Source organism: Argopecten irradians, unplaced genomic scaffold, assembly GCF_041381155.1.
Source record: "Argopecten irradians isolate NY unplaced genomic scaffold, Ai_NY scaffold_0704, whole genome shotgun sequence".
Classification (NCBI taxonomy): domain Eukaryota; kingdom Metazoa; phylum Mollusca; class Bivalvia; order Pectinida; family Pectinidae; genus Argopecten; species Argopecten irradians.
This window is the reverse complement of record NW_027188171.1, coordinates 12,643-36,033: the sequence shown is the minus strand read 5'-3', so window position 1 is coordinate 36,033 and position 23,391 is coordinate 12,643. Positions and strand designations below refer to the sequence as shown.

Here is a 23,391-nt window from a genome sequence, read left to right as displayed (position 1 = left end):
ATACTGATGTAAACAGTGTTTACCTAAACTGGTCATCATAACCTAATTAAGTTGTTGATAAGATTTGTTTAGCTAAGTTTGCCCTGAATTAGACAAAGACAAGTACATTTGTAATGTATTTTAAAGACTGGTGGTGAGTTATGTGTTATACCTTCACATTTTTGTAATGCTTTCTTCTTCTTCTTCTATTTACGGGACGCCGTCAAAGTATGACGATTATGTCCCGGGGGGACCTGTAGGGGTGCAAGGGTGTGAAAGGATTAGATTTTGTGATTTGATTTTTTTTAGTATATAGATAAAAGGTGTGTGCAGAACTAAGGTGTGAGGGCTTCAAGGGCTACGTTGGAAATATGCGCCTTGAAGTCCTCGAGTGTAGTGCATTGTACTGCTGCTACAGGGAGGAGATTCCATTGTGTTATTGTTTGTGGGAAAAATGAAAATTTGTATGTGTCATTTGTAGCAGAGATTTGTCTGAAGCAGTGTGGATTGGAGTGTCTGGTTCTGTGGTCTACTGGTATGAGTATGGTCTGGTATTCGACGGCAACTATATTGTGTATTATTTTGTAGAAAAGTATCAATCTTGTGTGTAGCCGTCGTGTCTGTAATGTTGGACAGTTGAGTTGATGTATCATGTTTGTAACTGAACTGGTGTCGTGATATTTGTTGTGAACATATCTTGCTGCTCTACGTTGTGTTTTTTCTATCTGTTGAATTTGGTGTGTGTTGCTCACGGGTGAAAAGGCATATATCGTATATACACAAATCAATATAAACTACGACTCAATCTCTTTAGGACATCCTTCACATTTAGTCATATGTAAATGACATCTTGAAATCAGGCCATTTTACAATCACTACCCTTTGTTTACGTATTACGTCATATACCACGTGGATTTATTTCACTTGAACAAAAGAACCGCTTTCAATCTAAAATAGCTGATGTTTCTCCTAGTCAGGTGACTAGTGTAAACATAACAACACAGTGTTATTTACAGCCATGTTGAAGCTACGAACACTGGTCTTGAGTCGCTCCCTTGAAAGTTTAATCACAATTGTAAATACGACTGGATATGGACAGCTTTCACTATGTGTGGAGAAGGGGTCAGTAACTAGACCGCTCATTGTTCTGATTGTTTGCGTACATAGTGCATAAATTCCCGACCGGAGACAAACTCGGGATACACATATAGTAGACCCGTACCTACCTAGATCTAGACAAGATGGACGTGATGGGATTTGACATCCCCTTGTGGGTTCTCCTCGTGCTACTGGCGATGTTATCCTATACAATGTAAGTAAATGATAACAGTAACATTTGATCAAAAGATGAGATAACTTACACATATACAGTACACGTATACATGTACATGTAACGACTTGTTTTGCTACGACCGTAGTCATTAGCACAGAGTAAGAATGATACAATTAATTTGTTTTGCTCTGGGTTCGACTGCCGCGTTAGCTTGCAGATTCCTATGTCTCGCTACAATATTCAAAGGTACTAGTGAGTATGGACAATGGACGACATCAAATTCATTTTACAGTTTTTTAATATTTAACATGTGTAAAGGCGACAACAAGAAATTAATACCCGCGTGGCTCAGTGGGAAGTAGTGTGTAATGGACAGTTTTGCTGCTAATATTCTCACGTTTTCGCTATCAGAATTAACTCCTACCCATCAATGAAAGACCAAGCACGTGGCGCTACACACCGGGCCGATTATCGATAGTTTAACCTCCAATTTCACAAACACCGTTCTCCAGCGAAGATTCTCAAAATATCTCCTTAACGGTTAACCCCGAAACTCAACACAGGAGGCTCCCACTCTTTTGCCTACCAACGGCTCTCAACACAAGAGTGAAGACTTTTAATTACTATCGAAACCCGTCTAAAAGCGAGACATGCCAAGTCCGACATCGCACAATTTCACAAGTATTTCAAACTCAAAAATATAGAAAAAATATCGACTGACAGCGAAAAATACACACACAGTAATGTTAATGCATTTCCATACTATACGATAACAGCAAATTAGGGAAAGGATGGGCGACAAATATATAAAAATTACATAGGATTCAAAAACACAACCCTCACCTCTCAAGGCCCGGTAGAAAACTGAAAGCCTCGGCGCAGTCCCGAGATCTCGTGCACAGCAAATTCCCGCCAAAGTCTCGGTTAATATAATTTCCGGAAAATATAGCAACGAAGCGCACCGCAGCTTCGTTACATACCCCCCAACCACCTAGACAGGCTGCGACCCGTAGCCGTAAAACTGATCCAAGGGAGATAATTTGGAAAAAAAATAAACCAAAAAGTTCCTAACAAAAGTTGAAACATTTAAAGCCAAAAGCAAGATGCACAAATTTCGAATTTGGAAGTATCCAGTTCACGAACTCGAACTAGAATAAAAATAGAATGGAAAAAACCAAACTAAATTTTAAAGAACCTATCTATCCTGTTCACGAACTCGAACTAGAATAAAAATAGAATGGAAAAAACCAAACTAAATTTTAAAGAACCTATCTATCCTGTTCACGAACTCGAACTAGAATAAAAATAGAATGGAAAAAACCAAACTAAATTTTAAAGAACCTATCAAGGGGAGGTAATTTAAGGAAAGAAAAACCTTAAGTTCACAAAATCAAACATCTCTTAATAAAGGGAGGTAATCCAAGAAAAAAAAAAAAAACAAAATCCAAAATTTTGCACAAAGACAAACATGCCTTAATAAGGAAACGTCAGCTAAAAAAGAAAAAAAAACCCACCAAGTTTGTATATTGTCCCCCAACCACCTAGACAGGATGCGACCCGCAGCCACTAACAACCTACTGCAAGAGAAAAAAAATGTGAGAACTTCCTACAATTACAGAGGACGGAAATGCATCAACATACCGCGGCCATTCTAAACAGAAGATAAAACATGTCATTATCTTTAAATTATCCCTCACTGGCCAAAATCACAATCATAACAACAACAAAAACAAAAAAACAAAACAATTGTACAACAAGGTACCAAAAACAAAGGAGGTGGACTCTCTATATAACAATTATCCTGAAGTGGAATTGGGAATTAAAAAAATTTACAATCATCCCAATGCCAGTACACAATTAAATCACATCACAAGTATAGAGCCTGTACAAGTATCACCGATTAATTATCCCTTAAATGTTCAATATTAATATTTTTGCTAAATAACCACAATGCCAGTGCGTCAAAGGTTAAAACAGCGAAAGCATTATATTTCATCAAGGAATCCTGTGCAAATCTACGAATTTTCATTTGCAACCAAATTACACCAGTAATATTTCCTTATCTTTCATTTCTCTTATGGTTTTTGGGTTTTTTTCCCAGATATCTAATTATAACATCTTCATTCTGTAACACCACTGGTATGAACACGAAAACATCCACTATAAACAAACCTGTTGTATTAAATGTAGTATTATCAGAGACAAGCTATGAAACCCCCAGACAGCTCAGAGAGTCACATGAGTTACGTGCCCTTGGTATAGGTAGTAGCTGGTGGCTAGCAAAATTCAATACTCAGCTCACCTGTAATATCACTTATTTTCTCTACGAGTAACTCAATCACATCTGCTTAGTAGTGATTATATATATAGCTTAGGGCATGGTTGTTTTTCATTCCTTTTCTTTTGTATTTCTTTCTCTTTGTATACTTGTTTTACCGCCCTAGCAATCAACTGCAGATGCCTCGTATATATATATTGTACTACCACCTGACGTATGTACAATGCCAAGTGACCTCGGAGCAGACAGGAGAATTTCAGCGCAGAAATGGGTGCTAAAAGAATTGTAACAGGCACTCTTGCTTACTTTTGCAATAAATGTATATTAGAAGATGTTGTCGAGTATTACAATGGTGAGACCATAATAATTGTTTATTGTGAAATGGACATCAATCAGCAATATTGATTTTACCCCTAACATATATATTTGCACGCGTTACACATTCCGCTGTTCAAAGTTAGACACCACCAAATATAACTTAGAGAGTTGAATAATTTTTCAAGGCAGAAAAAGTTTAAAGCTGACAATGCAAGTTAAAAACATGCATTTGAAATTTAAAAAAAAAATTATTAACGAAACATTTTTTTCAAAAATTGTTTCTGAGACATCCCCTAGTTATGACAGTGTGGTATCTAAGGAAGTGGCAGCCATTTTTCTTTTGCTCTGCTTAGTAACCTTCACTGGCCAACCCCCTATATAAAGCACGGGACACTTGACACACGTGTGTCATTCTAAACATGTCTTGTCTCAGATACACATGCCCCGATGTTGGAAATAACAATGTCAAATTGAAAATAAACATTGCACTAACCTGCCAATATTTCATTGAAGTAATAGATGAATGTGTTGTCAGCTATATCCCAACATATGTCCAATACGAACTAATAAAACACTTCAATATACACCAAGTTTTACACGTACATGTACATCGACACGTGTGTGTCCTTGATAGTTGTACGGTCAGTTGAGTGCATCGGGTACGATGACATACGTGGAGATATGTGGACGGATTATTGTTTGGATTTCTATTCACTTGCGTTGGAATTTTATTTTGAGAAACATCTAAATGACAACGTAGAGGAGTTGACATGTTAATTGCTAAAAAAAGGTCCCATATAGTTTTACAGGTGAGGGTTTTGTTTACCTAATTGTAGGTGATATATACTGTGGAACGCTAGGTGTATAGGTACATGAATGAGCGCACGTGTGTCGATTCACGCGCTTTATATAGGGGTCGGCGAGTCGTCGGAATGTAAAACAAAAATGGCTTTAAGCTTTAAGCTCCATGTCCCGGAACTCCGTACACGAAAACTTTAAGATTATACATAAACGTAATAATCCCTTGCTGTCATTAACCTTGTGGGTTTCACAAGATTCCAGCATTTATAAAAAAAACCAGAACAATGTCCCAAGAGTCTTTTAACCAAGTTAAATTTCCTTGATACTTTTAGACAATTCCAAAATCAGAAAAGTACCCTTAGATAATTTTTTTTCTGCCTTGGACACCACCTCCTTTTTACACGATTTTTAGAACAAAAGGAAAAAATGACATTATGGGGAAAAAAATACACAAATACAAAAACATACAATTAACAAAAACAAAGTTTTCAATCGAGCCCTAAACGATCCTACAAGACTGGGGAAGCCACTCTTATGATTTTACTTAAGCCGACTCGAATGAAAATTTGGGGTCGACCAGAGACTTTTCCCGTTACCTAGTATAGCTCCCTCCCAAACTAATTAAGTCTGACCACGTGAGTACAAGACCCCAGTGTTGGTCGTATCAACTCTAACCACCAGAACCATAGTCCCCACAGTGGCCAGAATACCTAACAGCCAAAAATACTCTCCCCAACAATTTTGAATAGGAGCAGTCCTTGTTAGGGTTACCTCGAGGTGTTGGTTATTTCAACTCTTACCACCAGAGACACCCCCAACCACCTGGATCTTCTCCCTAACTAACTACAATTATACCTACAGTCCTATCAACATGCCCCTGGTCGCCCCCACCTATTACACTTAACATTACATACCACCAGTTCATCTACATAATAACCTCCCATTATATAGACAATATTACCAACAGCCCCCCCCCCCCCAACACTACATGACTATAGCTATATCTACAATAACGAAACGAAAAAATATAAAACAGATATGAACATTTCAGGAATACCTATCAATACATTGAAATTTGAATGTTCACTATGCACATTATCCAATAGTTCTGATGCCTCCTGGGGGAAGGGATATTCAGGGGTCGACACTGTGTCCTCCAGACCCCTGTGCTGCGCGGTTCGGGGTAATTACCCTGCCCGATCGGGCCCAAACTATAATGTTCTCCTTGTGTTACACTGAAATTCTCCGGAATCAAGCACAGGGGGTTAACGTTGCTGAGCCCTACAACACCCCAATGTCCCGATACTTATCATACAAAAGTTCCTCGGCACTTTATATCTCACTTTGCACTTGCACCGGAATATCAATAAGGGTGTCTGGGTCCAGGCAGGGCCCCATGAGTTTTCCCCAAACCGCTTTGACGTTGTGGCACCAGCAATGACACAGGGGCCTGGGTCCTCTTCCTTGGTTCCTCCCCCAGGTCAGGGGGCACCAGTATACAGCAAACATGAAAAAAAAAATGAACAACAAATGTTAGTCCTATATATCAGCTTGTAATATCAATACTATTAAATAACAACAACTCCTCAAATATCCAAATTACAAGTTTGTATTTTCAGTACTGGCCTTATCAGTTTCGGAATTTAACTCACTCTAACCCCATATCAGTTACTACAATAAATCCTACTTAGTCCCTTTTACCCATGAGCGGCCTCCCCAGTAATACTGTCGCCCATCCTTCCCCTGTACCCTGTTACACCACAGGGGGCCAACTCAATGGAAATGGATGTTGTCATACGTTTTTTTGTATTTGGAGGATGGACTGATGAGTATATATGACAGTCATATGATTTTTTTTTCGAAAAATACGAGATTTGAAAAATTATTAAAAAATCGGGATATTTACTATAAAACAGAGAAAGGGACGACAGTCGCCATATTGGATTTTTTACCCCCACCTCGATTAAAGTTAATTTTTTCACAATAGCATACCGTTTTAATATTCAAATTTTCCGCGAAAACAAACCTATTGGAATATCTCTGATTAAACCGATTGAATTACACTGCAGGGGAAGTCACTCTAATCGCTCTTCACTAGGACGTTGCTTTCGATGTCACAAGTCAGAAAGCGCCGGTAATTTTGGATTCAAATATTGCGTTTGACTATATAGACATCGTTTATATGCTTTTGCATGGTTTGTGTGTGATTATGGATTATCGGAGGACTGATGCGTGATTATGACTCTAGGAAAAAAGGTATACTTTTGTGAAAAAATTAACTTTAATCGAGGTGGGGGTAAAAAATCCAATATGGCGACTGTGGTCCCTTTCTCTGTTTTATAGTAAATATCCAGATTTTTTAATAATTTTCAAATCTCGTATTTTTCGAAAAAAAATCATATGACTGTCATATATACTCATCAGTCCATCCTCCAAAGACAAAAAATGTATGACAACATCCATTTTCATTGAGTTGGCCCCCTGTGAACCGAAACGTAAACAGTTCACCTGTATAAATTTCACAACCACTGGGACTCGTCACCCCGCGTAGTAGATAAACGAGTAAGTAAGTCAACAATCAAATATTCAATTGATTAGTTAATTAGGGCCCCACGTTGGGCGCCAAATTGTAACGACTTGTTTTGCTACGACCGTAGTCATTAGCGTAGATTATTTTGTTTTGCTCTGGGTTCGACTGCCGCGTTAGCTTGCAGATTTCTATGTCTCGCTACAATATTCAAAGGTACTAGTGAGTATGGACAATGGACAACATCAAATTCATTTTACAGTTTATTAATATTTAAAACCCAGCTAGTAAAGTTTCCTTTGTTGTATATGATCATTATATTACATAATGGACACCTAGGAGTCCATTATGTAACTCACTGTCCATTATTATAGGGCCCCTGTCCATTATTCCCCAAAATAATGGACAGTCTATTTTGAACAAAGGAAAAAAAAACGCTGCTGTATGGAAAACTAAACATGTTTATTTGACTATCCAAAATTTTACATTTAAGTTCACTCCTCCATCGAAATTATTACTTCCCCTTCCTAGCTGTTACTGTTCTGAAAATAAAAAAAAAAAACATAATTAGATTCTTGCATTATTATTTGTTACATCTTTTTAAAACTTGTAATTGACGAGGAATAGGAACTCTAGATTCTTGACTGAGGTGGGATAATATGCAGTCTTTTAGATCAGATATCTCACAACCCTTATAACATATAATCTGATGATTATGGTTAAACATAATATACTTAAGAGCGAAACCTGTCTAATCTGACACCTGCTTTCCCTATCCTATCTGTAACTGTTCCGTATTCAACAATAGCAACAATAGCATACAACAGTATCTGACTTTCCTACACCCTGAATAATCTGACCAAACACCCACGTGGTGTCGGATTAGACAGGTTTCATTGTATTCCAGTGCAATGCTATCATAGCAATCAGATATGGGTTTTTTTATCATATCTATAACATGCGTATGGTAGATTTTTTTAGGAAAAACAGTTATGTTTAAATTGTAGCGAAAACTCACCTTGCTTGTATGTATTTGATCACAGGGACTTGTAACGTAGGTTGTGAGAAAGTCGGTTGTGTATACATGTGTACTATAGGCCTATATACTATACTACATAAAAGGACAAGGGAACCAACGGCTCGCTTGGAAGAGGTACACCTGCCTCTACAAAAGTCGCCGGTATTCCGTCAAACATGGATAAATATGTATATATTTAATACTAATATATTCTTAAATAAATTTTCGATACGGAAAACACAACTTCAGACACGAAATAATATATTAACATACCTTTATTTCACTATGAACGCGGAAAATGCAGTCAGATTTCCTCACTGTTTAATTACTATCGAAACCCGTCTAAAAGCGAGACATGCCAAGTCCGACATTGCACAATTTCACAAGTATTTCAAACTCAAAAATATAGCAAAAATATCGACTGACAGCGAAAAATACACACACAGTAATGTTAATGCATTTCCATACTGTACGATAACAGCAAATTAGGGAAAGGATGGGCGACAAATATATAGAAATTACTTAGGATTCAAAAACACAACCCTCACCTCTCAAGGCCCGGTAGAAAACTGAATGTCTCGGCGCAGTCCCGAGATCTCGTGCCCAGAAAATTCCCGCCAAAGTCTTGGTTAATATAATTTTCGGAAAATATAGCAACGAAGCGCACCGCAGCTTCGTTACATACATATGTGCGTCTGTATAGATAGCTGCTTAATGCAAATCGACGAAATAAAATCGATTTTACATTACTTGATACAACTGTACATGTTTGTGAAAGTCATATGTAACGATACAGTACAATGACGATTGTTTAATTTGATGCTACCTGTGCTGGTTATTTACGTATCCCACGTACGTAGTCGCACGTTAAAATTGGCAAGGAAGCGGTCACATGTCAAATTTAGACCCAATAAATTACGTTCCTAGGGTCCAGAGGTGGTAGTCCAACTTTCTATTTACAACGTCCTAAATTTCCGTTTATGACCGGTCAATCGATCAATATATATCTAAGGCCGTAGTCCCTAGCTTAAACCTGAGAATAGAATATAAAGGCACTAGAAATTAATTTGCAATATAAACAATATGTCGTTTATATTGAAACAGTAATTATGTCGCTTGGGAGTAATTCCAATCGTTTAGACAAAATAGATTGACAATTTTGCAACGCAGTCTGCACCTTTATTAAGATGAACGTATACACAAAACAAAACGATATTAAATTATTTATACTCCTACAAGATCGTTATCTGAATGCAACTTGATGTCGAAAAAAGATACAGGTATAACCTATGGACTATGGTAATTGACTATAGCCTGTTTGAATATTATAATGTTCATATGTCTGTCTCATTAATTAAGTTATTATTATTGGTATGCGTTTTTAACATGAAAAAAAGGTATTTACTACCTAGCCTAGCCTATATCGTAATATGAACCGGTTTAATACCAGATGATTATTTACAGTATCATAAAGTATCAAAAAACGCTCACAATACTCAACTTTGTCCGATAGCCTTATTACTGATTTTTGTGTGTTACCTTGCATGTAACAACAAGCCAAATAAGTTTGTCTGTTTACCAGACTTTTATTTGAATATAACACATACATACGTATCCGTTAGATAAAGAAACCGTCACGGTTCGTTAATATGTTCCACAGATAGACGACTGATCAGGTCATTCAATGACTGTTATGTTCGCAATGTACCTCCCTGTACTAGTGGACATTCTTGTTCATTGTAAAACGTTATCTCACTTATTACTACCAAGACACCGAACAGCACACCCAACGCGACCGTCAACCATTCTTAACTGAATAATGAGTGTTTTAGAGAACCTAAGGGAAAGTTAAGAAAGATGTTACAATTATAATATTTAAGGAATCAATCATGAAATGTGTTCTCTTTAGCAAACGATATAATCCTGCACATTAGCAAAAACTATAAAAGCGGTCCTTACATAGATTCAACTTTATGCTTGGTTCTAATAGTCCTATGTAATGCGATCCAGTTGAATAGTAATTAGCATGTATCATATATACACTGTATAACATGACCTGTCCGTGAGTACTTATGTTCGTGGAATGAATAACCATACATTATACTTATTGTAGTTTGATGAGTCGGGACTTCCTTACATTCAGACGGATGGGCATCCCGGGACCAACACCTTTGCCTATAATTGGCAACTTGTTTGCCATGAGAAAGGTGAGAACGTATGCTAATAAGCCGTCTACTTCCTTACAATAATTCGTAACGTTTTTGTATCATATACTGCCTAGGGTAATGTATTGATTTTCCTGATAAATTTGACGTTAAATATTAATTACGTTTCACTTTCGGTTAAATGATTAAATTTGATACATTTTCAAATGTGGGTTTTGAAAAAAATATGGAGTTCTAACCAACAGTATTTGCATAATACTATTGGTTAGAAACTTGTGCCAGGTCCCTGTGAGTAAGAAGCAGTGTCTTCATGAATCTGTCTCCATATTCTACATGAAGACGATTTTTGCTCATTTTTGTCTCTGTTTATATGAATTTCTCTCGTGGTACGAGTCGAAGATTTCAATAGTCAATGAATGCGACTTTGTGTGTATATGTTTACTTAATGTTGACATTGTTAATTGTATGTATTGTTTGAATTAATGAGGGCAAGAGAGCCTTTAGAGAGCTGTAAAGAAGTTACGAAATAAAACAACTTGTCAAATAAAAATATATGTATATATATTAGATAATATCTATTCAATTAATTATACATTTTTTTGTAATTGTAATTAATGCCATTTTCCCTTTGTCTTTTTTAGGGTGTCCGTGCCTTCGACACAGAGGCAATTAAAAGATATGGCAAAGTATTTGGGTATGTTATTTAGTTCTAATAAAAATGTCATTTGTTACTAAGATGGATCATTTGTAATCATGTATCCAATACATTAATGCTCCACCGCTGACAAATGGTATTTTTTCACTATCAAAAACAGGAGCAGACGATTTAGTATTTTTCTTCAGTTACAAAAGTTACTTACTTTACACCATTACCACCATTGAAAAGTTTGAGCTTCTTATTTTACTTCAAGTTAAAAATATGAAAAATAATTAATTGCATCCCGAAAAAATTCCGTGGCACTATATCCTATATGGAATGAAGTAATGATTGCGCATGCATGCACCAAAGGCGAACTAAATTATTTTATGTTATTTTTTGTGCTAATTAGGCGTATATATACACGATTAAATGCCAATTATTGTTCAAATGATGAATATCATTTATGCTCTGTCGGCGGTGGAGCATCTTTAAACAAAATTACGTTAAAATACTAAACAAAGCAAAACATTCTGGTATCGCACATGACATAACATAAAATTGTATCAAAGAAATCAATCATAATTTCAATTATTATTCTAAAGTTAAATGATCTCTCGTTTTATTTTGTAGACATTTTGAAATGATTTCCTCGAATCTTATCGTAGCTGACAAAGAGATGTTGAGAGAAATCCTGGTGAAAACAGTTTAATAACTTCTCGGATAGGCTGGTTTGTATAATACTTCAATACAGTCATGCTCATCAAGCTAACAATACTAGTTAGGCTATGTATAGATGCTCCACGCGCTCCCGACAAAACTTTTCGAATCACCGAACATTTTGGAACCACTGTAGACTTACCATATTCAGTACGTGTAGCGTCGCCTAGTGTGATTTCTGAGAATAATGTCCGACAACCAGATAAAAAACATTCGGACTTATCTGGGTTTATCTAATGATAATTTGCATATAATCTTCAACAACAAGTAACCTATAAACACACGTAAATCATGTTGGCCAGTCAATCAAAGTGAACAGATTATTTATAACCACGTGAAATCCCAAAAACATGGCAGGCAAAGCGACCGATTATAAAAGCTATCATCAGATGCCATAGAGCATCTATGTTAAACATACCTGTTACCATGTACCTTTACATTTGTCAATATAATCATTATCCTCGATAATTCAAGAGTTACTATCACCGTCGTTACATCCGCCCCTGGGGTAACTGAAAGTTCTATGTGAGACATCTGATGAGACATGTATATTGGTCCCTATTTGTAAAAACTATCCGGAGATGCTGGAACAAAATTTTCTACTTAGGGGATATTTGTGGAACTGTATGCGCTAAAGTAAAGTACAGTTTTAACCGAAATGTCATGTTTGTTTCTATGCGTATATTATGTATTTTACCAACTTGTCCAAGTACATGTACATGTTATCAGTACAGTGTACATTAGACGGAAAACTTGTTAGCATTAGGAAAAAGCCCACTACACCTTCTGAACAACCTTATCAAAAAATTTCATAACGCAGGTCGTATTATGTTTCCCGGCGTCGTCTTAATTATAACGCGTTAGTTGACTATCACTGCGCCAGACGGCAAAACGTCAACTTGTTTGGTGTTGTAACCTCATCTTTGGCCATCGTTATCAATTTTATTATACTACAATTGTTTTAAAGAGACTTTATTGTTTTGGTTTCTGAAAGGTAGCCTAGTTGCCCCTTCATTAATATCATGAAGTTGATTATCATTTACATTGACTATGAAAACATTTAAATTATCATTCTTCAAAAATGAATTGTTATAAGAACTATGACATCTAACTGTGAACAGAACAAGCTTTCCTATTATTGCTTCCTAATAAATAATGCTGTGTGGTAGCCTTCTTAGCTTTTTGGGAAGCTAATACTTGTATACAATCTATGCTGGGTTCACTGTGATGTGTGCTATTGTTTTACGTTTTGTAGATGATTGACGGTTTCAATGGAGATTTGGATCATAGCCTCATGTGTACCAAAGGTAACCAATGGAAACACGACAGAAGCATTATTACACCAACATTCTCATCTGGCAAATTACGAAAGGTAGGTATGTACTCTCTTTGGCACCATTCTCACTTATTATCACTGTCGTGATATGTATTGGACTATATGTACTTAGCATTGGTAAGTCTGACATCCAATATAGACTGATATACAGAAAAGGGGACACAACTCATCCGTGATGTAGGAATGGGCTATTTAGTTCAAATTTAGGTGCTGTCAAATATAACAGGTAATCCCAACAGCGAAGGTTCTAATTAAAAGTTAAGATGTTATACTGAACTCTCTTTTTTCACATATTTTAAAAATTGATAAATGTTACTTAGTCAGATATGATCGAGAACCTGTATGCACACTAGAATGTATGTTCACTACACTAAAGCACGGTCCAGCCTACAATAACATGCTTTGACATAAACAAACTTGAGGTAAGAACAAACGTATCAACTTCGATAAAATTCTCCACTCGTATACCTTATATCGTGTTTAAGCATCGCTATTTATCCATATCAAGTTAACGACCATTCTGCCTACATTTCAATTTATGTAAAGTGAATCTCGTTGTCGTAGCAAACGAAGCAATCTTTGACTTAAATATCTATGTCTAGGCCATCCTTGATGACCCAGTGGTTACTATCACTGACGTTATATCCACTTCATAGCAAAGGCTATGTGACCGGTAGCTTGGCCTTTTATGATAGATTAGATATGAAATTAAAATATTCTGAACATGATACACTGTATTGTCAAATGTTTCTTCTCAAGCAATATCTTTTTAAAATGTCATTATATTATATATAAAGATGGTGCCACTTGTCCAACAAGCATGTGACGTATTGGTGAACACAGCCAAGAAGGTAATGAAGAATGGGGAGGATGGCCAAGTAGAAATGAGAAGGTAAAAACATTCACTGAAGGGTGTTCATGGCATTGTAAATTGGTCTTTGTATAATACCATTAAATGATAGTGTGTATGTTGATAGCGCTGACATGATTTGTCTGTGACTCAATTATTTATTAAACATTACGTGACATTGCATTTTGCATTGTGTATGGTACGACATCGAATACATAAACGTGCGTGTATAAGCACGAGACCTGGTTATATACCGCCTGGCGACGACCGGTTAGTAACATCCATGTATACCATTGACATTTGCAAACTATGCAGCATCACTCTTTTGTTTCCTCAAGATGTTTTCACATGTATAGAATATTTACAACATCAATTCTACAAATTATAGAGCATGTCATTACGACATTTGAATGAATTAAGCTACATTGAAAAAATGCTAACTCCATTCATTAGATATAAACTCATCATTCTACAAGTCTCATTTAAAGTCTCAGATCGATTAGTAATTGAGACGCCGTTGCGAAGTCGAATTCTAAAGATATTAAAATTCTAAGATAATTAGACTGTTCTGACTGAGATTTTAGGTCATTGCTTTTCACTAGAACGTATTCTGTAGCCCATACAAGTTCAAGTTTGTTTAATATAAATAATGAATGAAATTATCGTGATAGAAAGAAATATGGCTTGATAACGTTATCAATATATGTCAACTTTCAATTTTCGCTATGACACTGATTTCCGATAACCAGTTTTGATGTCCATTTATCACTACCGATGTGAAAGATTAAATCATGCATTACTGATGAAGTTGGAAGTGAAACAAGGCAAGTTAATTGTTTCAATCTTTTATTTATTCACTGATATTATATCGTTGCAGATTATTTGGAGGTTTTACTATGGACGTGATCAGCTCCACGGCTTTCGGTATCCAGGTGGATTCGCAGAATAATCCCGATGACCTCTTCGTAAAACATGCCAAACAAATGTTCGACTTCGGTTTTACGTCATCCCCTGTGACCCTCCTTATTTGTGAGTTATTTTTTTCTTATATTATCTCCTGTAGTCCTCCTAATTTGTGAGTTTCATTTTGTCGTATCTCAATTTCAGTAGCCCTCCTTATTTGTGAGTTTTATTTTGTCGTATCTCATCTCCTGTAGTCCTCCTCATTTGTGAGTTTTATTTTATCTGATATGATCTCCTGTGGCTCTCCTTATTTGTGAGTTTTATTTTGTCGTATCTCATCTCCTGTAGTCCTCCTTATTTGTGAGTTTATTTTATCTGATATGATCTCATGTGGCTCTCCTTATTTATGACTTTTATTTTGTCGTATCTTATCTCCTGTAGACCTTCTTATTTGTGAGTTTTATTTTATCTTATCTCATCTACTGTAGCCCTCATTATTTGCGAGTTTTATTTTGTATCTCATATTCTGTGGCCCTCCTTATTTGTGAGTTTTATTTTATCTTATCTCATCTCCTGTAGTCCTCCTTATTTGTGACTTTTATTTTATCTTATCTCATCTCCTGTGTTCCTCCTTATTTTTGTATTTTTTTTATCGTATCTCATCTTCTGTGACCCTCCTTATTTTTAATTTTTATTTGATGTTATCTCATCTCCTTTGGCCCTCCTTATTTGTGAGTTTTATTTGATGCTATCTCATCTCCTGTGGCCCTCCTTATTTGAGAGTTTTATTTTGTCGTATTTCATCTCCTGTAGTCCTCCTTATTTGTAACTTTTATTTTATCGTTTTCGCCGCGAATACAATACATGTGGAGACATTATCTATTACTGGGATAGCTATTTAAACTACATTTCGGTGCAATTTTGGAAACATGCAATTTAATTGGATTATGCAATGAATATTTTTGCCTGGTTTCCACCAATTGTATCGAACGGTGGCCCAATCGATTTATAAATAAATAATTGAACATATTGCTCGAGTGATTTGTCTTTAAATAGATTGGGAATTCCCCGGGCCGGTGTATTACAGCGTCGAATTCGTTACTTCAAGTATTGTTAATATATGTAAAATACAAATATAGTCATTCAAACTAGACAATTTTACGGTTTTGATGCAGTGTATAATAAAATCCAAGCAAAATTATTTTGCATTTTGAATTAGGTCAATATATGATTTTATTTACCAAAGAAACCATATTAATATTGGACATTTGTTGTTGATTTCAGTGTTTTTTCCTGCACTGAAACCACTGCTTAAGAAAATGGGTTTTGCTGCTTTTCCCAAAGAAAGCATGGTTTACTTCCGTAAACTTACCACACAGCTGTTGGAGGAGAGGAGAAAAGACAAAACGGTATATTTGGATTTTTTTATTATAGATAAATGACAATAGATTCTGTGTGTTACAATGATGGATGATGCATGATCATACATCCTGAATGTTGTTTGCAGGATACCAAATCACCCTCTTATGTTACCCATTCCATATATAAAGCTTGAAAGATTAATACCATAGATACATGCTGAGTTTATTTTTTTATGATATTGTTAACTTGTTTCTGTATGACTAGGGATAACAAAAATCTGATTCCACATCGTGTCTTGGCCTATTCATATGGTAATGATTGTTTACTAATATCCAATTTACTCTGAACAATCAATTGTTGCTAACGTTACAGACAAGTCGTTCGGATTTCCTCCAATTGATGATAGACTCCAAGGAGGATGGAAATAAATCAGAGGATACCAATGACACTGCCAATCACTGGGATTCTAAACAGAAAGGTGATTTCTATTAGTGCCATACGTCTCAAAACATTATCTTATTCTATTTACGATGATTACGATGAATGTGTATCAAATATATTTCAATTATGGACCCTTGTTGAGGTCAATGTGGTGTTATATTACCCGAGTAGAATAAATAATGACCGAGGGGGAAGCCCAAGATCGAAATTCTACAAGGGCAATATAACACCACATTGACATCAACAAAGGTCCATAATTGATATATATTTGATACACATTTAATAGGAATATCGACTCGGTTGTGATGTCACAATAGGAAATATTGATTCGGTGTTTCCAAAAAACGGAAACATCGAGTCAGTATGCTTTCTAAAAATGGAAACATCAAGTTGATATGCTAAATATCGCCCTCCACGTGACAGTGTATCAGCCAATGAAAGTGTCTGAAAATTGGAGCATATCTAATACATTGATGTACATCCACACCTTCCTTGGTGGTCACCTCTTTATAAAGACCATCTATATAACAAGTCCACTTTCATTGTCAAGGTCTGCAAGAGGTAAATTCCAACAAAATTTGGGCTGTGAAGAAAGAAAGATCAGTTTGCTATAAACACTCTTTTTGTCTGGTCCATTGGATGATCTTTATAGACATATTTATCTGTAGCTTATATCGTCACTTTTTCATTAACCAGTCAGTATTTTTTTAAGGATTTAAGGATTTAAGAGGTAAAGGAAGTCAAGAGAAAAAAAACACCGACATGTGTCAACTACCTCTCATAGGTTCCCAACTCGAGACCCAGATGTAGAGGCTGCCATCGGGTCCACTTGATATGATTTAATTACTTTATGTTTATAATATATATCACATATATTAGATAGCTCCAATTTTCCACTATTTTCATTGGTTAATATACTCTTTTGTGGAGGTCGATATTCGACATTTTGACTCGATGTTTCCATCTTTAGAAAGCATATTGACTCGATGAATGTTACTATTTTTATAATTACCGGGTCAACATTATTTTTGTGATGTCACTACCGGGCGATATTTCTATTGTGACGTAAAAACACCCCGACGTCGATCTCTTCGGGAAGAAGTAGTCGAGCCATTTTCCATGTATTTCTATATTACTTACAGCACGAAGCAAACATTTTATAATAATTATTGTATCTAATATAAGAATTATAAATGTCAGTATATTATTAGTTATATAGTCTATAAAGGCAAATAGGGTCAGTGAGATTTATAGAGAGCAAGGGCGTAACTCGAGCCTCTTATACTTCTTTATGACTCTCTATGCCTTTATAGGGGGTGAGTAACTGACTATATAACGTAATTATCGCATCGAGGACCATAATTTTTTTTTTCATTTGGTCTGTGTTTCCTTTTTGTTTTGTCAATAATCTGACATCAAACTTGAATCATGCTGGCGAATGATACAAACCATCGACGCATCACAAACAAAAGTGACACAAACATCCATCAAACATTTAAAGAGCAATCTCCTTGATCATCTTTGCATTCTCGCTGAGACAATCACTCAAAAGTCATGCCGATGAATTGATTGTAGAGTGAGGATTCACTTGTACGAATCCCTCCAAGTATTAGATGATTTTTACGGTAATAATATGATGTATTTACTGGAAGAGAATGTGTTAAAATTTTGAAGCGAAGGCGACAGCCGCCATATTGCACCATAATAAAATTTACTGACCCTATAAAGTGTTAGAAGGTCACACCATGGCGGCTCTCCGCCAGTCATTTGGGCACATTTCTGTCCGAGGTGCGATAAATAATATTATATTACATACATTCTACAAATATCGTTTACCCTATCACCCGAGATAGGTTATCTACATACTTGTTGTGATAAAGTAACATGAGTAAGAAAAAAGTGTGTTTCTTCATCAACATCATAACATCCATGTCGTTACGTTCAAAATATTTACATACCGTCTTCTCCCACTTTTTTACAATGTATGTTCATATTTGATTTATTGATGTTAGGAATAACATTCGAATCAATCCTGGGGAATGCTGAACTATTCTTCGCTGCCGGTTACGAAACTACGTCCATCACCCTTACAATGACTGTGTACAACCTCGCCACCAATCCAGATTGTCAGGACAAACTGCGTCGGGAACTCGAAAAGGAACTCGGAGCGGTAAACAGCTGTGATAATTGCATATGTTCAACTGATGTAACCGCTTTTGAAAACAGAAGGCACCATTGTAACGCTAGCTATATACATCTTAGTCTGAAGTTATAAAATACATAGGGCCAATTCCGTATCGCTAGTTGCACTTTGGATTACATCATTTTCTAAAAGGCCAAATAAGAAGCGGCAATCATAGTTTAGAAGTCATTAAGAATAAAACAGTCTCGTAAATTCTAAAAACAAAGTTTTGAAAAATAATTAACCAAATGGTCTACATGTGTTTGAATAGGATACACTACAGTTTCTTTATTTTTCATTAATAAAAATAATAAATTTTGATCGTGTGAATATACGCTGATTATGTATTTTCTTTTAAAGGAAAATATCGATTACGAGAACGCTCAGAAGCTACAGTACCTGGATATGTGTATAAATGAGACTCTAAGGATGTACCCGCCAGCAATGAGGTGGGTGCCCGACTTTATGTGTAATTTTTTTCACCTTGAAATTAATTTTTGAATACGATTTTATATAAGAGATAATCTATAAAATCATAACGTGTATTTGTCGCAACATGTCTGTATGAACATATTCATATTTTGATTAGAGCTTTCAATTAAGATTGCATTAATGTAATTGATAATAAATCTTACATTATAAAATTCGGAACGATTTTGCAGAAAAATATATAGATAACACATTATTTGTAGATTTGAGAGAATGTGCGTTAAGACCACCAAGGTAAAGGACATTACGATTCCAGTCGGAATGAGTGTCTCTGTGCCAGTATACGCAATGCAGCATGATCCAGAAGTTTGGGAAAAGCCTGACGTCTTCAATCCAGAGAGGTATATATTATTTAAGATTAGCACATAGTCCAAATGCTATCGTTTCAGGCCACGTGTTTGATGAAAATTTTCTTGGAAAATTGTAACGTCATATGGAGTTAGAAGAGAGATTAATGTTCATGAACTAGTAATCCTTCATAATTAATTTGTCCGAGAAAAGCGCGAAAACCGACGGTATCGTAACATCACAAAAGCGAAACACTACTCCCCGGAAAAGTCAAATGAATCGTATATTAAGCTTATTTCGTTTACTAAATAGTCTTAAAATAGTTAAAAGCATTGGTGTGACTCTTTTTTCACATCCCGATGACATTAAAAAATTGACATCAGTGCATTATTATAGTTGCTAAAACAATAGAAGATTTAATTTATTTTGATTTATTTCTTTTATTTGATGTTGATGCCATGCATATTTTATAGGGGTAAAAGGATTTATGTTTTACATATATATACATGCGTATTAGACATCCTACAATTTTCTATCATTCTCATTGGCTAATTACACTCTCACGTGGAGGGCGATATTTAAGATATTGACTCGGTGTTTCCATTGTTTCAAACACCGAGTCGAAATTCCTATTGTGACGTCACTCCTAGGACGTTATAACACCATATGTACCTCAGCCAAGGTCCATTAATGATATGTATAGTTTTACAAGCTGTATTTATTATTTCTGATGAATTAACTATGTCGTATTTAAACACTATGGTATACACAAGAGAACTGTTAAAAATAAATGTTAGCATATCTTAAGACACAATTTTAGCATGCAAATTTTTGTCATTGACTTTTCCATTTATGTTCATGTCAAAAGCATATCTGTAGACGGTAAAAGTGAAACTTGAAATATATCTTATTAATACTAAATATGTTTTAGTTTTGTATATGTAGGTATAGATATTGCAATAATGTAGCAGTAGATTAACTTGGATAAATTGAATCAATTTCATTTATACGGAATATGGAGGAGTTTTGTATATTTTCGTTTTGCTATAATTTGTTTTTATTGTTTTGTTCTCATTTGTAAGTATGATATTCAATTAAACCTTATTGCTTCCTTACATCCACACACAAGGGATCGATAACAAAACATACAGGTACATAACACACTGTAGATCGAAACAACAACTTAAACATTCATCAAGCCAGCTTTCCTCAGTTCAAATGACTTTTTAACAAAGAGGCCTAAATCCTGTAGAAGTTTTATATCATTCGAAGACAAGAGTTGTAAGAATTTTTCAAAATCTGTTAGATGGTGGTTAATTACATCTTTATGACTACTAAAGAAAATTGTTTTCGCTGTACTGTTTATGGATCATTTAAAAATGAAGTGGGTTTCATCCTCAATCTCATTAGAAAATTTGCATAATCGCATAGGACGGGGATTTTTGTTTACCCTACTCGCCTCAATTTCTAAACTGTTATGTAGTCTTCTTTACTCAACTCGTATACGGCCGATAGTCTTCATTTAGATATTAACTCTTACAATATTTAATATTGACAACATAGATATAGACCTGTCTGTTTGATATGTATTTTTATTATTATCACTTTAAGGTTCGCACCTACTGAGAAGGCGAAATATGATCCCATGGATTACATGCCATTTGGACACGGTCCACGGAATTGTATTGGTATGAGGCTGGCTTTACTGGAGGCAAAGATGGCACTTGCTGACTTTGTGCGCAACTTCCGGATAAGTGTTGGCAGTAAAACTGACGTATGTCATTTTTCATTCACTTAATTAATAATGTTTTTCAGCGATGTAATTAATTTTACTTCTAATTTATTCATACAATTAATATTATCGATAAACAGGTTATTGTCTAACAGATAAACAGATAATCATATATCTCTTATTATGTTTAACAGAAATAGTATGAAGATTTAAAAATAATTACCTTCTAAAGCAATAACATTTTATGGTTGTCTCTGTTGTAGATACCACCAAAAATGGAGGATGAGGAAATCTTGAAACCTACGTGTCTGTGGCTTAAGTTGGAAGAAATAAAATGAGCTTGAACATTCCTAATTTATGTCGGATCGTTCGATGGAAAAAGTTGTGCATGTCAATCATCGAAACAATTTAGATATTTAGACATTGTTTCTTAAGACGATTATTTAAATGCACTATCGCTACTACTAGGCCATGGGCTAGGAGGGTCCCACATGCACCCCCCCCCCCAACCTCCGAACCAATATTTTTCTGAACCCTTATGACCCACTGATCACAAATCAAAATGTTAACATTGCATAAGTTGGGATGAACTTCCGGTTATGACGTCATCAAGATGGCCGCCATCTCGAATTTGACTAAAAATTGAAAAATAGTCATAACATTGATATTTTTCAACCGAAGTATACAAATGAGGTATCAAAATGACCACATTAGAACAACAAACACATATCAGGACCAAAACATCCAATATATGTAGTGATTTCTACGCAGGAAATGAAAAAATCTGATTTCAAGCTCAAAAATGATGATTTTTCAGCAAATTTTTCATATTTGGCTTGACGCAGCAAAAATGTTTCCCAACAGCAAACTATTATTTCAAATAAGATTTTTGACCACTTATCAATCAGTTTAAGCAACAAAAACAACAAAAACCAATGTTTACATCGTATAAGTTCCGATTATGACGTCATCAAGATGGCCACCATCTCGAATTTCACTGAGAAATGAAAAATAGTCATAACATTGACTTTTTTCGACTGAAATAGACAAACGAGGTATCAAAATGACTAGAATAGAACAACAAATACACGTCAGGACCAAATAATCCAATATATGTAGTGTTTTGAACGCAGGAAATGAAAATACGATTTTAAGCTCAAAAATGGTAATTTTTCAGCATTTTTTTCATATTTGGCTTGACGCAGCAATATTGTTTTCAAACAACAAATTATTATTCGTAATCAATTATTTGACCTCTTATCAATCAGTTAAAACAACAACAACAACAACAACAAAAATATATAGAAATGCAAAAGAGAATTGTTGTTAAACCATCATTTGGTTTACAAAACATCACCGGATGTGGCATATGATTGTTATTTTTTTCCAAACCACTGACACTACAGTTTCCTGATGTCCTGGAATTTCCTATATATAACATTGGCTATTGACGATTAATATCTTAACAAATTTAAATTTAAAATTGGCTGAATATCTATATAGGACTTCAAAATAATCTCAAACTGAGTTACTACAGCAAAATGCCAACTAATAGCTATAGGGTATCAAATTAAAATTCCGTAAATACCATGACACTTTTCGAAACGTGTTGTGTCTATTAGAATGAGCACATCCATTGTTTATTTCCTGTGTATAACGTAAGGAAATATAAGATGGTTACTACAGTGTCACAAATTTCTTTCACTAGTTCTTAATGATAATCATTTTCATTGTGCGTGCTTTCTCGCCAGAGTGTCGTCTTCGACCTCGATGTCCTGATGGACATTACATTACCGGGTTACCATCGTGGTTCTAACTTGTCAACCGTCCATGATTTAATATCAGAAACATCGGATTCAGGGATGTTGGAGCTCTTCCTGTCTCCAACCTAGTTTCACCTAGATTCACATATCGTATATGATGTTTCAGACTTCCCCGGCATTATGGAAAAGACACCAGATCAAAATTCTGCGGAGGATTGGGTTGGTTCTCCTTAATTCGTATGAAGCACAAGTCCTCATTCTTGTGAACCTCAGTGACCGTAGGTGGCACAGTTGGATTCTTTGAGGTCATAAATGAGGTATGCAGTGAA

At 35.5% G+C, this 23,391-nt stretch overlaps 1 pseudogene; it reads left to right on the top strand.

Moving 5' to 3' along the window:
• The first annotated feature begins 920 nt into the window (after positions 1-920).
• On the top strand, positions 921-21,784 carry LOC138313480 (cytochrome P450 3A5-like; annotated as a pseudogene).
• Positions 21,785-23,391: the final 1,607 nt, after the last annotated feature.